Genomic DNA, 16,215 nt, shown 5'->3' with positions numbered 1-16,215 from the left:
TGCCCCCCCCCCAGTGCTCCGATGCCCCCCCCCCAGTGCTCTGATGCCCCCCCCGTGCCCTAATCTCCCCCCCTTATACTCACCCGGCGTCCCGGTGTCCGTCCGGCCGTCTTCTCCCTGGGCGCCGCCATCTTGCAAAATGGCGGGCGCATGCGCAGTGCGCCCGCCGAATCTGCCGGCCGGCAGATTCGTTCCAAAGTGCATTTTGATCACTGAGATATAACCTATCTCAGTGATCAAAATAAAAAAATAGTAAATGACACCCCCCCCCCCTTTGTCACCCCCATAGGTAGGGACAATAAAAAAAATAAAGAATTTTTTTTTTTTTTTTTTTTTCACTAAGGTTAGAATAGGGGTAGGGGTAGGGTTAGGGGTAGGGTTAGGGGTAGGGTTAGGGGTAGGGTTAGGGGTAGGGTTAGGGGTAGGGTTAGGGGTAGGGTTAGGGGTAGGGTTAGGGGTAGGGTTAGGGTTAGGGGTAGGGTTAGGGGTAGGGGTAGGGGTAGGGGTAGGGTTAGGGTTAGGGGTAGGGTTAGGGGTAGGGTTAGGGTTAGGGGTAGGGTTAGGGGTAGGGGTAGGGTTAGGGTATTTTCAGCCATTTTAACCCTAAAAAAATTCCTAGAAAACACACAGACTCTGGCTAGAAAACTGCATCAAAAAAACGCATCAAAAAACGCATCAAAAAACGCATCAAAAACGGACCAAAAAAGGACCAAAAAAAGGACCTGCGTTTTCTGCCAAGAGCTGCAGTTTTTTAAAAAACAGTCAGGAAAAAAAAAGGATGGAAATCCTGAACGTGTGAACATACCCTAAAGGTATGTGCACACGCTGCGGATCCGCAGCAGTTTCCCATGAGTGTACAGTTCAATGTAAACCTATGGGAAACAAAAATCGCTGTACACATGCTGCGGAAAAACTGCACGGAAACGCAGCGGTTTACATTCCGCAGCATGTCACTTCTTTGTGCGGATTCCGCAGCGGTTTTACAACTGCTCCAATAGAAAATCGCAATTGTAAAACCGCAGTGAAATGCGCAGAAAAAAACGCGGTAAATCCGCCATAAATCCGCAGCGGTTTAGCACTGCGGATTTATCAAATCCGCAGCGGAAAAATCCGCAGAGGACCAGAATACGTGTGCACATTCCTAACCCTACCCCTACCCCTAACCCTACCCCTAGCCCTACCCCTATTCTAACATTAGTGGAAAAAAAAAAATTTCTTTATTTTTTTATTGTCCCTACCTATGGGGGTGACAAGGGGGGGGGGGGGGTCATTTATTATTTTTTTTTATTTTGATCACTGAGATATAATCTATCTCAGTGATCAAAATGCACTTTGGAACGAATCTGCCGGCCGGCAGATTCGGCGGGCGCACTGCGCATGCGCCCGCCATTTTGGAAGATGGCGGCGCCCGGGAGAAGACGGACGGGACCACGGCTGGATCGGTAAGTATGATAGGGTGGGGGGGGGCCACGGGGGGGGGGGGGGGATCGGAGCACGGGGGGGGGAATCGGAGCGCGGGAGGGGTGGAACGGAGCGCGGGGGGCGTGGAACGGAGCACGGGGGGCTGGAATGGAGCACGGGGGGGTGGAACGGAGCACGGGGGGGTGGATCGGAGTGCAGGGGGGGTGATTGGAGCACGGGGGGTGATTGGAGCACGGGGGGAGCGGACACGAGCACGGGGGGGAGCGGAGCACTGGACGGAGGGGAGCCGGAGCAGTGTACCGGCCAGATCGGGGGGGTGGGGGGGCGATCGGAGGGGTGGGGTGGGGGCACACTAGTATTTCCAGCCATGGCCGATGATATTTCAGCATCGGCCATGGCTGGATTGTAATATTTCACCCGTTATAATGGGTGAAATATTACAAATCGCTCTGATTGGCAGTTTCACTTTCAACAGCCAATCAGAGCGATCGTAGCCACGAGGGGGTGAAGCCACCCCCCCTGGGCTAAACTACCACTCCCCCTGTCCCTGCAGATCGGGTGAAATGGGAGTTAACCCTTTCACCCGGTCTGCAGGGACGCGAACTTTCCATGACGCCGCATAGGCGTCATGGGTCGGATTGGCACCGACTTTCATGACGCCTACGTGGCGTCAAAGGTCGGGAAGGGGTTAACATGTGAGGAGCAGATAGAAATTGTGTTGATGTCTGGTGAACACAGTACCCAGGTTATTGCAGCAGATTTCAATGCAAGACACCCTACGAGACCACCCATCTCCCATGCTACAGTTCGCAAACTGCTTGCCAAATTTCTTGAAACAGGTTCAGTGTTGGATTTGCTAAAATATGGACACAAGAAAACTGTCACTAATGAAGAAACATCAGTGGCTGTCCTAGCTTCATTGATCAAGAGCCCACAGCGTAGCACTCGCCGCATGTCACTGGAGAGTGGCATCAGTTGAACATCCCTTCGGCGGATATTAGCTACTCACATATAGCACCCTTACAAAATCCAGCTGCTGCAGCATCTCAACGAGGATGACCCAGATCGGCGTGCTGAATTTGCAGAATGGGCAAAACAAAAATTGGAACATGACCCTCAGTTTACACAGAACATTATGTTCAGTGATGAGGCAAACTTTGTGAGTGGTGAAGTTAAAAGTAGTCTGTCACCTACTTTTTCGTATATAAGCTTCAGCCACAGCCAACAGGGGCTTATCTACAGCATTCTGTAATGCTGTAGATAAGCCCACGATGTAACCTGTATGCTGTAGATAAGCCCACGATGTAACCTGTATGTTGTAGATAAGCCCACGATGTAACCTGAAAGATGAGAAAATAGGTATTAGACCTACCGGTAATTCCAGGAGTTCATCCTGACAGCACCATGAAGGACGTGCTCCTCCTCCTTACAGGGACAGGAAAGACAAGAGGTTAAAATGCCCCTCCCCACTCCAATTTTCTCTGTTTCAACAAGTACCACACCATGGATGATGCAACTTTAAACACATTTATTAAACAATATATTACAACATATGGCATAATACAAATCAGGGAGAGAACTTAGAGTGTTGTCAGGATGGACTCCTGGAAACAATTACAGGTAGGTCAAATACCTATTTTCCAAGACATCCCTCCTGACAGCACCATGGAGAATACCCAAGTACCTCCTCAGGGTGGGATTACTGCCTGGATGACCTTCCTCCCGAAGGCAGTCTGATGGTTAGATAATATGTCTAACTTGTAAAGTCTACAAAACGTGTCTATTCTTGACCAAGTTGCGGCCTTACAAATCTGGCTTACAGATGCCCCCACCCTCAGTTGAAAATGCCCTGTTTGAATGAGCTTTTAAGCCCTCAGGGGGGGGGGGTGATGCCCTGAGAGTGGTAGACTAGGGAAATTACGGACGTAAGCCATCTCGCGATGGTGGATTTAGAGGCTTTTTTGCCTCTATTCTTCCCCCCAAATAAAACTAGTAAGTTATGGTCCAGCCTCCAACTACTAGTAGCCTCAATATAATTAATGACAGCCCGTCTGACATCTAAAGCATGCAGGGCCCGCTCTCTCTCGTTTGAGGGGTTTTTGCAGAACGAGGGCAAAATAATTTCCTGGTGCAAATTTTGACAGGAAGCCACCTTTGGAATGAAAGAGGGGTCTAGTTTCAGGATTATCCGGCCATCCCAAAAGCGAAGATAAGGATCCCGTATGTACAAGGCCTGGATTTCGCCTATACGTTTCGCTGTGGTAATGGCTATTAAGAATGTAGTCTTCATGGTTTGGAGAGAGATGGATATGTTTTCGCTCGGGATGAAGGGTTCAGAGCATAGGGACCCAAGGACCAAGTTAAGGACCCAGGGGGAGAACTAACCGCCTGATTGTGGGATGTAGATGCTGTATTGCCCTAACAAATCGTATTACCCAAGGGTGAGGCCAAGGAGTAGACCAAAAAGGCGCTTAAGGCCAACATTTGGACCTTTAGGGTACTGGGCCTAAGACCCTTACTGAAGCCCGCTTGGAGAACGTCTAAGACACTTAGGATATCTAGTTTCCCTGCCCTCAAGTCGGACATGTCACCCTCCAGACAGAACTTCTTCCAGATGTTATAACATATAGCGGAAGTAACTGGCTTCCTGCTGGCATGGATTGTGGTTATGACCTGGTCAGACAGTCCCTGAGCTCTCAGGCTCCAAGCCAAAATGTAAAGTCTTCCTGAATCCTGATGGAAAATTGGACCCTGGTGGATGAGATCCCTTCTTTGTGGCTGCCGTACTAAATCTTCTACTGCCATCCTCCCCAGAATCGGAAACCAGCTCCTGTTCGGCCAATATGGGACAATCAGGAGTACTCTTGCTTGATCTTCCTGTATTTTTCTGAGGACAGTTGGAATGAGTGCTAACGGGGGAAAAGCATAGGAAAGGGACCGTCCCCATCTCTGACTTAGCGCATCCACACCCTCTGGGTTGTCTGACGGGTTGAGCGAGTAGAACCTGTCCGCGAACAGATCTATCCGAGGCCTGCCCCAGCAATGGCACAGAAGCTGGAATACCTCATAGTTTAGTTCCAAATCTGTTGAATAGATCCTTTGTCGGCTCAGGTAGTTTGCTATGACATTTCGGGATCCCTCGAGATGTACCACCATTATTGAAAGGATTGTTCTCTCTGCCCACGAAAATATCACGTCTGCCAGATCCTGGAGCAATCGATGTCTCGGTCCTCCCTGGTGGCGCAGGAAAGAAACTGTTGTCACGTTGTCTGATAGAATTTTCAAGTGTCGGCCTTCTAGCAGGCCGCGGTTTTGCCTTAGGGCTTCCCATGCTGCATAGAGCTCTCTGTAGTTTGAGGACCTGACCATTCTCCCTGGAGGATCTTCCCTTCCAGGTATGCGGCACATCCCCACTTGCTGGTATCTGTAGTAATTATTACGCATGGAGAGGAGATCCATGGGATGCCCACCTTTAGGTTTTTTTTGACCGAATCCACCATAGTAGTGACCTCTTCCTGGCAGGGGATAAGGACATTTTGTTATCATCCCTAACTTCACCACAGTCTTCATCCAAGCTGTAACACACCTCTTTAACCTCTCACTTACAAATGGTGTTTTTCTCTCAACCTTCAAACACGCCTAGATCACACCCATCCTCAAAAAGCCCTCCATCGATCCATCCTGTGTCTAGCTATCACCCAATATCTCTTCTCCCTTATGCCTCAAAACGACTGGAACAGCATGTCCATCTTGAACTGTCCACCCACCTATCCTCCTGCTCCCCCTTTGACCAGTTACAATCTGGCATCCAACCGCATCATTCAACAAACTGCCCTAACCAAAGTCACCAACGACCTGCTAACTGTCAAGAGCAAGCGACACTACTCTGTCCTCCTCCTGAACCGGTCTTCTGACTTCGACACCATTCCCTCCTGCTAGATTCTCTCATCTCTTGGCATCACAGACTTGGACCTACCCTAGATCCTACTCTCTGGCCTCCCCTCTAGCACCTCCCCAATCCATCCTACACTCTGCTGCCCGACTAATCCACCTATCTCCCCGCTATTCCCCAGCCTCTCCCCTATGCCAAGCCCTTAACTGGCTTCCTATTGTCCAGAGGTTCTAGTTCAAAACCCTAACTATGACGTACAAAGCCATCCACAACCTGTCTCCTCCATACATCTGTGACATGGTCTCCCGGTACTTAACTACACGCAACCTTCGATCCTCTCAAGATCTCCTTCTCTACTCCCCCTCTCATCTCTTCTTCCCACAACCGCAAGACTTCTCCCTTGCTTCCCCCATACTCTGGAACTCTATCCCAACACAACAGACTCTTGCCTACCACGGAAAACTTCACAAAGAACCTGAAGACTCACCTCTTCCGACAAGCCTACACCCTGCAGTGATCCTCAGTCTGCTGAACCACCGCACAACTAGCTCTACCTTCTCCTAGTGTATCCTCACCCATGTACTTACACTACCATTCAAAAGTTTAGGGTCACTTAGAAATTTCCTTATTTTTTAAAGAAAAGCAGTTTTTTTCAATGAAGCCAACATTAAACGATTCAGAAATACACTAGTTTGTTAATGTGGTAAATGATTATTCTAGCTGCAAATGTCTGGTTTGTAATGCAATATCTTCATAGGTGTATAGAGGCCCATTTCCAACAACCATCACTCCAGTGTTCTTATGGTACTTTGTGTTTGCCAACTGTGTAAGAAGGCTAATGGATGGTTAGAATACCCTTGAAAACCCTTGTGCAAGTATGTTAGCACAGCTGAAAACAGTTTGGCTGATTAGAGAACCTATAAACCTGACCTTCCTTTGAGCTAGTTGAGAATTTGAAGCATTACATTTGTTGGTTCCATTAAACTCTCAAAATGGCCAGAAAAAAAAGAACGTTCATGTGAAACTCAACAGTCTATTCTTGTTCTTAGAAATTAAGGCAATTCCATGCGAGAAATTGCCAAGAAACTGAAGATTTCCTACAATGGTGTGTACACAAACAGGCTCTAACCAGAGTAGAAAGAGAAATGGGAGGGCCTGCTGCACAACTGAGCAACAAGACAAGTATATTAGAGTCTGTAGTTTGAGAAATCAACACCTTACAGGGCCTCGACTGGCAGCTTCATTAAATAGTACAAGCAAAATGCCAGTGTCAACGTCTACAGTGAAGAGGCGACTCCGGGATGCTGGCCTTCAGGGCAGAGTGGCAAAGAAAAAGGCATATCAGACTGGCTAATAAAAAGGAAAAGATTAATATGGGCAAAAGAACACTGACATTGGACAGAGGAAGATTGGAAAAAAAGTGTTATGGACAGACTAATCCAATTTTGAGGTGTTTGGATCACACAGAACATTTGTGAGACGCAGAACAACTGAAAAGATGCTGGAAGAGTGCCTGACGCCAACTGTCAAGCATGGTGGAGGTAATGTGATGGTCTGGGGTTGCTTTGGTGCTGGTAAAGTGGGAGGTTTGTACAAGGTAAAAGGGATTTTGAATAAGGAAGGCTATCACTCCATTTTGCAACGTCATGCCATACCCTGTGGACAGCGCTTGATTGGAGCCAATTTCATCCTACAACAGGACAATGACCCAAAGCACACCTCCAAATTATGCAAGAACTATTTAGGGAAGAAGCAGGTGGCTGGTATTCTCTCTGTAATGGAGTGGCCAGTGCAGTCACCAGATCTAAACCCCATTGAGCTGTTGTGGGAGCAGCTTGACCGTATGGTACACAAAAAGTGCCCATCAAGCCAAACCAACTTGTGGGAGGGGCTTCATGGGGTGAAATTTCTCCAGATTACCTCAGCAAATTAACTACTAGAATGCCAAAGGTCTGCAATGCTGTAATTTCTGCAAAGGGAGCATTCTTTGATGAAAGCAAAGTTTGAAGGAGAAAATTACTTCTTCAAATAAAAACCTTTTTTTCGAACCTTTGTCAATGTCTGGACTAGATTTTAAATTCATTTGGCAACTCAGTTGATTAATAAAAATATGAGTTTTCATAGAAAACACAAAATTGTCTGGATGACCCTAAACTTGTGAACGGTAGTGTATGTGTGCCTTGTTTTTGCTCATGCTTATTATACTTGTCTATAGTTGCCCCTTTTCACATGTAAAGCCCCATCGAAAAAATGGCGCTATAAAAATGTCTAATAATAATAAGGTACCATATGTTAGTAATCAGGTCAATGTAGTATCCTGCTTCTGATACACCATATGGCATGTGTACTACAGAGAGGGAGGCTAATAAAGCCCCCCAAAAAAACAGACACACAACTGTAAGTGAAAGATTCAAGGGTATAGGCAGATATAGTACATATTCCCAAATAAAGTGTATATGGAGATCCCAGATTAATTAATGAAAAATATAAATGGTGCTAACAATGTATACATCCAAAGGGTTTTTCTTATGCAGTTAATGTAAAAAAAAAATTGCATATTATCATTGCAAATATCCCAAGATACAGAAATCTCGGATTCACATTCTCCTATAACACAACATATTAAACAAGAGACCAGTAGCATATTTCCACAGTGAGGTATTGAAATCCCGCGTTAACAGTAACATATGGAGTGCTTTAATACATGCACTCCAAGGGGTCATCCGTACAATGGTAGTCAGATTACATATTTCTATGGCACATAACCCCAAAGAAAACAATCATTTTAGGATTCATATACCCCAGGTTTAAAGGGAACCTGTCACCCCCAAAATGGAAGTTGAGCTAAGCCCACCGGCATCAGGGGCTTAGCTACAGCATTCTGGAATGCTGTAGATAAGCCCCCGATGTAACCTGAAAGATGAGAAAAAGAGGTTATATTATACTCGGGCAATCTGATCCGATGGGCGTCGCGGTCCGGGGCCTCCCATCTTCTTGCGATGATGTCCTCTTTTAGTCTTCAGGCTCCGGCGCAGGCGTACTTTGTCATGTTGAGGGCAGAGCAAAGTACTGCAGTGCGCAGGCGCTGGGCCTCTCTGACCTTTCCCGGCGCCTGCGCACTGCAGTACTTTGCTCTGTGATTAAAAAAACGATGAAAAAACTCCTAGTGTGAACTTATCCTTAGTCTCACTGTGGGACATGTATTTTTTTCACTTTGATCTCTGGTCTCATACAGTGTGCCCGAGACCTGTCAGTGACTGATGGACACAGCCTGTAAGACCCAGCTTATAGCTGGATCTAACAGGCCACCGTACCCTGGGAACATCACATGACCTCAGCAACAATCAGTTAGGAGAGTGGTCTATCCTTCCATAGAGGGTCTTTTTAACCTCCTAGCCGTCACTATTGCCAGAAATACTTAAGGGGTTAATGAGCCCAATCGATTTCAAAACCGGCCGGGGTTGATACCACAGGGTGTCAGCTGTCACCAGGGGGAATTTCAGCCTAGGGGTGGCACTATTCACTTATTCCTCAGCGTTGTTAAAAAGAAGTGCTGAGGAATAAGGCCCCTTAATGACTGCCAATAATAGGCGTATTGAAAGCGGTTAAGGTGTTAAAAATAAAAAGATTTGAATTGCCACATCCAAATAAATAACTAATGTGTTTGTCCACTACTACACAACCCAAACTTAATTTCAAAGCCCCAATAAAATTGCTACCTCCTGTAGCAGCCTCGTTCCAATAATGTAAACGCCAGTTTCCAGAGGGTGATGCGACTAACATCACATGAACCGCGAACAGTAGTGTCTGCATAGCTGAATTGCCATTATTTTAATTGGAGCCCTGAAATTCTGTCCAGTAGTGAAAAAGCCCTTTAACCACTTCACAGCCTAGTGATTTTCCATTTTTGCCTTCCCTTCTTTTAAAGGGAAGGTGCCACCAGTTTTCATAGTTTGTTTTTTTGTGAAATAAAGCTTAACCCCTTAATGACAGCCAATACGTCTTTTAACTGACCTGAGATATAAGAGAATAGCCTCCCCATACAGGTAACAATCCAGCAGCTGTCGGCTGTCCACTATAGCTGATAACTTGCTGCATCAGCCATGATCAGTGTTTGCACCGTCCAACTCTGTTTAACCCCTTAGATGCTGCTGTCAATAGTGACTACATCATTCTATATGGTTAACAGAGTGTGGGGGCTTCCTATTTATCCCAATTGGTGCCCTCAGATCATGATTTTGTGGTCCCGATGCTTGCGGTGGCAATTCATGACCAAATAGCGGCCTTAGAGTCTGATTGCTGTAGTTATCTGTTCAGAAGTTAGAGGCATTTAGGTGGTAAAAATACACATTTTCATTTCTGTCATGCCACTTTGCATTAATTCCTGAAAAGCATCTGAAGGGTTAATAAACTACCTGACTCCAGTTTTCAATATGTCAGGGGGTGCTGTTTTTAAAATGGTATAACTATTGGGTGTTTCCAATATATGAGACCCCTAAAGTCACTTCAAACATGGATAGGTCCCTAAAAAAATAAATTTTGTACATTTCCTTGAAAAAATGAAAAATTACTGCTACATTTTTAAACCTCCTAAAATGCTAACAAAATAAAAGAACACTTTACAAATGGTGCACATGTAAAGCCGACATGTGGGAAATGTTATTTATTAATGTTTTGCTATGGTATGACTATCTGGATTAAAGGGATAATCATTCAAAGTTAGAAAATTGCTAATTTTTTTACATTTTTCTCAAATTTCTGATATTTTTTTTTATAAATAAACAAAACATATTGACCTAAATTTACCATTATCACAAAATATAATGTGTCATGAAAAAACAATCTCAAAATCACTGGAATATGTGGAATCGTTCCAGAGTTATTACCACATAAAGTGACATTGATCAGATTTAAAAAATTTGGCTCCATCACTAAGGGGTTAAAATAGTAATTAAAATGTATTAATGCAACGTTTGCAAACATTTCTATATGAAAATTATATATTTTCTTACAAATATATATTTACTAGGGGGAGCATTTTCCATTTTAGACCTCAAGCAGCTATAGTGAGGCCTCTTTCACACTTCCGTCTTTGAGCTTCCGTAGAAATCTGTCGATTTTTTTTTTTTAAAAAACAGGATCCAGCAAATTTTTCTGCTGGATCCTGTTTTTTCCCATAGACTTTTATTAGCGACGGATTTGACGGATGGCATTCCGTTTCATCCGTCATGCACTGGATCCGTCGGAAAATTGCTGTCTGACGGGCGGAGAAAACGTTAAGAGGAATGTTTGCTCTGCATGTCGGAAAAATCGCTCAGCGACGGATCCTGCGATGCCAGTCGTTGGCTACAATGGAAGCCTATGGACACAGGATCCATCGCTGACTGTGAAAAGCAGGAATCCAGCGACGGATGCCATCTTTTCAAACTGAGCATGCGTGGAAGAATTTCCCATCAGGGAAATTCTCTCTCGCTCTATTTTTACTATTGATGCTGCCTATGCAGCATCAATAGTAACAAGATATAACGTTAAAAATAATTTTTTTAAAAGTGCTATATTCTTACCTTCCGGCGTCCCGCGCAGTGTTACCGATGCTCGCAATGTATAATAGAAACATATGCACCACTTCTGTATTTATCACCCACTCCTGGTTTTGGCTTACAAATGCTGATGTAAAATACTGACCAAATACTGCTGTGTGACGGCAGCCATACTGTTAGCAGCAAAATAGGGGCAGTAACTGCTGACATCACCATTTCCCTCCCTTTTGGGTGTTCTGGCATCCCTGGGGCAGAATTAAGAGTAGCATCACAGGGCAGCGCCATTTTGTGGGTGACTGCCCTGTGATCTGCTATAACAAGCAGTTACTGTCTCTCTCCCATCAGTCTCTCTCACCCCCCTCCACAATGCCTGGCCATTCACTGCAGACCTGCAGCTCCTTATCTTAAGGTACCGTCACACTTAACGATATCGTTAACGATATCGTTGCTTTTTGTGACGTGTTAACGAAATCGTTATGCGTGACAGCGACCAACGATCAGGCCCCTGCTGGGAGATCGTTGGTCGCTGGGGAAAGTCCAGAACTTTATTTGATCGCTGGATCTCCCGCAGACATCGCTGGATCGGCGTGTGTGACACCGATTCAGCGATGTCTTCACTGGTAACCAGGGTAAACATTGGGTTACTAAGCGCAGGGCCGCGCTTAGTAACCCGATGTTTACCCTGGTTACCATTGTAAATGTAAAAAAAAAACAAACAGTACATACTTACATTCCGGTGTCTGTCCCCCGGCCTCAGCTTCCTGCACTGACTGAGTGCCGGCCAGCTGTAAAGCACAGCGGTGACATCACCACTCTGCTTTACGGCCGTCCGGCGCTGACACAGTACAGGGAAGCTGACGGCGCGGGACAGACACTGGAATGTAAGTATGTACTGTTTTTATTTTTACATTTACAATGGTAACCAGGGTAAACATCGGGTTACTAAACGCGGCCCTGCACTTAGTAACCCGATGTTTACCCTGGTTACCTGGGGACTTCGGCATCGTTGGTCGCTGGAGAGCTGTCTGTGTGACAGCTCTCCAGCGACCACACAGCGACGCTGCAGCGATCAGCATCATTGCCTATATCACTGCAGCGTCGCTTAATGTGACGGTACATTTAGAAAGGGATAAATCACAGCTCCTCCTGAGCAACTGACAGCCTGTGGTCCAAAAATGCTAATGGTACACTGTTCCTCCTTGATGTCTCTGCTATTCTGCCAGTACTTTTCTCCTGCATGTTACTCCCCTCAGCCGTCAATCTAGGATCTGTTCTGCTGGAAGCAATACTGCTTATGTTAGCAGATCTGAGGGCTCAATGAATATGGCAGCAGAACACTGCCACTACTGTGAATTGTGCAGCCCACAGAGGCGTGCCCAGTTCACAGTAGTGACAGTTCCATTGCAATAGATAGGGTCCAGTACTTTTATCTCCTATGACCATGGGGTGCCGTATTATTACACTGCTAGTCTTGTGCTGCTACTGTGAATGCAAGATGTCAGCCCCCAGTGCCTTCTTTAAAGGGACACTGTCACCTGGATTTGGAGGGAACAATCTTCAGCCATGGAGGCGGGGTTTTGGGGTTTTTGATTCACCCTTTCCTTACCCGCTGGCTGCATGCTGGCTGCAATATTGGATTGAAGTTCATTCTCTCTCCTCTGTAGTACATGCCTGCACAAGGCAATCTTGCACAGCGCAGGCGTGTACTATGGAGGACAGAGAATGAACTTCAATCCAATATTGCAGCCAGCATGCAGCCAGCGGGTAAGGAAAGGGTGAATCAAAAACCCCAAAACCCCGCCTCCATGGCTGAAGATTGTTCCCTCCAAATCCAGGTGACAGTGTCCCTTTAAACTCCTATACCGCACAAAATATGTTTCAAATGCATTCAAAACTTGGTTATAACAGCATGTTATGCTACATTACAGTGATTTATTAATAATCTACTAACGCGATACCTTTCCTTTAAGAGCTTTAATTCTTTGGGCAGCACGGTGGCTCAGTGGTTAGCACTGTTGCTTTGCAGTACGCTGGCTGGATTCCCGAGTTCAAATCCCACCAAGGCAACATCTGCAAGGAGTTTGTATGTTCTCCCCGTGTTTGCGTGGGCTTCCTCCGGGTTCTCCGGTTACCTCCCACATTTCAAAGACATACTTAATCTAAATTGTCAGCCCAGCGATGAAAATGTGTGTAAAACCGTAAAACGCTGCGGAATATGTTGGCGCTATATAAAGAGATTATTATTATAACTTATTTTTCCGTCCATATAGCAGTATGAGTTGTACATTTTTCCTCACGTTTTACTGTACGAGTCCCCTTAGGACACTTGAAATACAGTAGACTTGAAGCTGCCATCCTCAGCACTGATATTATAACAAAAATCACCATCTCCCATGAGCGCCAGCCACAGGCTAGCTTTCACAGAAGGATCTCAGTGACAGACATGGGGTTCATAAGCAGAAATTTCAAAACGGAAGCAGGTGACTGTAGAATCAGTGACCTGTCCAAACACAGGACTTAGGCAGAAAAAAGGGTCCTAGCGGAAGACCCTACCCCCATTCCAGCACAGATGCAAAGAAGACGTCATTAGAAGAAAACGTAAAATAAGAGCCACTGAACAGATTCCTTTCACATTGTCACGAATCGACTGTGACCTCCATGCAAATGTATGTTCACGTGATGATAAGTATGATTTGCATACTTGGGGTCACAGACCAACTAGAGTTCTGCATTTCTCTTAACACTTTTCTTTTGAAAGAAGCCAGGTAATAGTCAGCACGTGACTGACAGTGTCACTGCATACCTGATGCCGCGTGACCACACACTTGTACTGGGGACACGGGAATTGTGAGTGTGCGCATAATATGCAGTCACACAAAGGGACAGCAAATGGAAAAAGGTTTGGCTACGTAATCTGATAGCATGCTGTAGGGGATAAACACTGAATCCAACATGTGCTGCTCACCAGGCTGGGTGCTGTTTTCATCACTAGGACATGATCAGTGTTCTGACTGGCTGCCAAGCAATGCGACTCCACCCCCTGTGATAAGCAGCTCACTGTCTGTAGACCGCTCTGCTGCATGCTATATCTGAGAACAGCTGCACCCAGTAATTAAGTGAAACATCATTGGATTTAGGGTCTTTTTTTTTGTACTTCAGATGAGGTAGCAAAGCCTGGTGACAGATGTTTTCGTTTCAGCAATGCCATAAAGAATCAAAAGGCCAGAACTAGAGGGGCATGTTTGTTGCCGGCTACTGAACGCAGGTGAATCGGCATGTGATCACTGAACCGTGTGGATTCACAGCGGCCAATACATTGGATGGTCACATTTCCCCAGCGGAGAAGATAAATTGACATGCTGCAGTCTGGAGAGATGCACCGCATGTCTGTCTCCACGGGTGACGATGCATGAATAGCGGGCATGGGAGCTCTGGAAATCCATCCACTATGCTGTAACACGGGGGTCGGACATTGCACACGCCCGCAGCGGTTACTCACCGTGGGCACATACCATTAGGGGCCTTAGAATGTTATTTTGCCCACACCAGAATGTTCTCGCTACTAGACACAAAGAGCCCACACTAAGAGCCTGGCATCACGGTACTATGCCGGCAGCACAGTCACTGCAGACATGGGGACCACAATGGAGACCGCGGGTGACAAAGCATGTCAGTGGCCGAGGAGCCCCGCCATGGACGCTTTCCCGCCCTGGCCCTGCCGCCAGGGATCGGAACACTGGCCGGCTCCACATCGGCGCAGTACAGGGCTAGGCCGCGCTGCAGCCTCACGCAGGCGCCGCAGGAAGGCCGCCATGGAGCCGTGTCCGCTACAGCCTCAGCCAGCTCTCCCCAACGTGTACTAGGCGTTATTTCCCGCTTCCTATAGCGCTTACCCTTGGGAGCTTTCCGCTCTAAACAGAGGAATGAGTCGTACGATCTGTGTCCGGTCCAGCACGTTCCCAGCGCGGAAAATGCAACAGCTTCCGTCGTCACACAGTGAAAAAAAGAGGAAAACGAGAGGAAAGCAACATGGCGGAGATCGGCCGCGCATGCGCACTAGTTAGTGTAAGCCCCGCCGTCGCCGCCCCAACTCATTGGTTAAGTGAAAGGGCGCTCGACTAGGAAATAATGGCGGCTCGGCCTGCGCCTTGGGAGACGACAAGCAGGAGCTCGGGAGAATGGCGCCTCAGCAGCCATACCGTAGTGGTTAGGGCTGAGCAGGGAGGCACGGCTATGGCTGAGGATGTGGGTGACTAGAGGAGCGGCAGCAGCAGTGTGCCGTGTGCATGTCTGTGCGGCCAAGTACCATCAGAGTCAGTACATGGTGAGAGGGCTGAGAAATAGCAGAAAATGGCCAACTAGACCATGCTCTGAGGGGATGTTCACTGTGAGACGGGATTGAGCCGAGCCAGGAAGCCACGGAGTGTAGGCTCTGTTCATATAATACAGGGCGTTGTGGTAACCTTTCCAAATCCAGGACCCCTGCAGATAGAAGCTAATGGGGGCATCAGCTACTCCCTGGCAATAAGAAGCCTTTTCACATAAACTGCGGTTTACCGCCTTTTTGTGCATGTTTGGAAAAGACTCCCTGCCAGGGTGGAGGCCAGACCGTGCCCACCGTCACAGGACCGTGCCCACCGTCACAGGACCGTGCCCACCGTCACAGGACCGTGCCCACCGTCACAGGACCGTGCCCACCGTCACAGGACCGTGCCCACCGTCACAGGACCGTGCCCACCGTCACAGGACCGTGCCCACCGTCACAGGACCGTGCCCACCGTCACAGGACCGTGCCCACCGTCACAGGACCGTGCCCACCGTCACAGGACCGTGCCCACCGTCACAGGACCGTGCCCACCGTCACAGGACCGTGCCCACCGTCACAGGACCGTGCCCACCGTCACAGGACCGTGCCCACCGTCACAGGACCGTGCCCATTATTCATAGGACCCTCATCAAGCTGCACTGTAGGCTAGTGGGAATTTAGCCAGAGCGAGTGGACTGCCAGTGCGCTGCCGATCCGAAGGCAAATTGGTTTATTGTCTATGCATTTCAGAGTCAAACCCGACTCCTTCCTCACGACGACCAAATGTGAACCGTGGCCTCAGTCAGATTTGCCTCAGAAACACATTGACAATAAACCACCTTTTAATTTGTTTTCTGATTCGTTCTCGGATCAGCAGCGCACTTGCAGTCCCATCGCTCTGGCTTTCTCTAGTTTATCCAATCTGGATGGTGCCACGGCTGACTAGGCTATGATAGTGATGGTGTGATATTATATAACCCCTGCGGGGGAGCAGATTACAACAAATCGTTAACCTTATTACCCACATGAGATCCTATTGCACTTTGTATTTTTAC

At 47.1% G+C, this 16,215-nt stretch overlaps 1 protein-coding gene across 2 annotated transcripts in view; it reads right to left on the bottom strand.

The window, feature by feature from the left end:
• The window catches only part of ELAVL1 (ELAV like RNA binding protein 1), an 84,701-nt gene extending 69,806 nt beyond the window's left edge, over positions 1–14,895 (bottom strand). Inside the window, exon 1 of one of the 2 annotated variants that reach the window (XM_069740251.1) lies at positions 14,748–14,895. The gene's annotated coding sequence lies outside the window, so the exon portion shown is untranslated. The remainder of the gene's footprint in view (positions 1–14,747) is intronic. The other variant, XM_069740242.1, reaches the window with a different exon arrangement.
• Between the last annotated feature and the right edge of the window lie 1,320 nt (positions 14,896–16,215).

The sequence above is a fragment of the Ranitomeya imitator genome, chromosome 1, assembly GCF_032444005.1.
Source record: "Ranitomeya imitator isolate aRanImi1 chromosome 1, aRanImi1.pri, whole genome shotgun sequence".
Lineage (NCBI taxonomy): Eukaryota > Metazoa > Chordata > Amphibia > Anura > Dendrobatidae > Ranitomeya > Ranitomeya imitator.
Note: the sequence above shows the minus strand (reverse complement) of the source record. Positions and strands in the feature narration are given on the sequence as shown.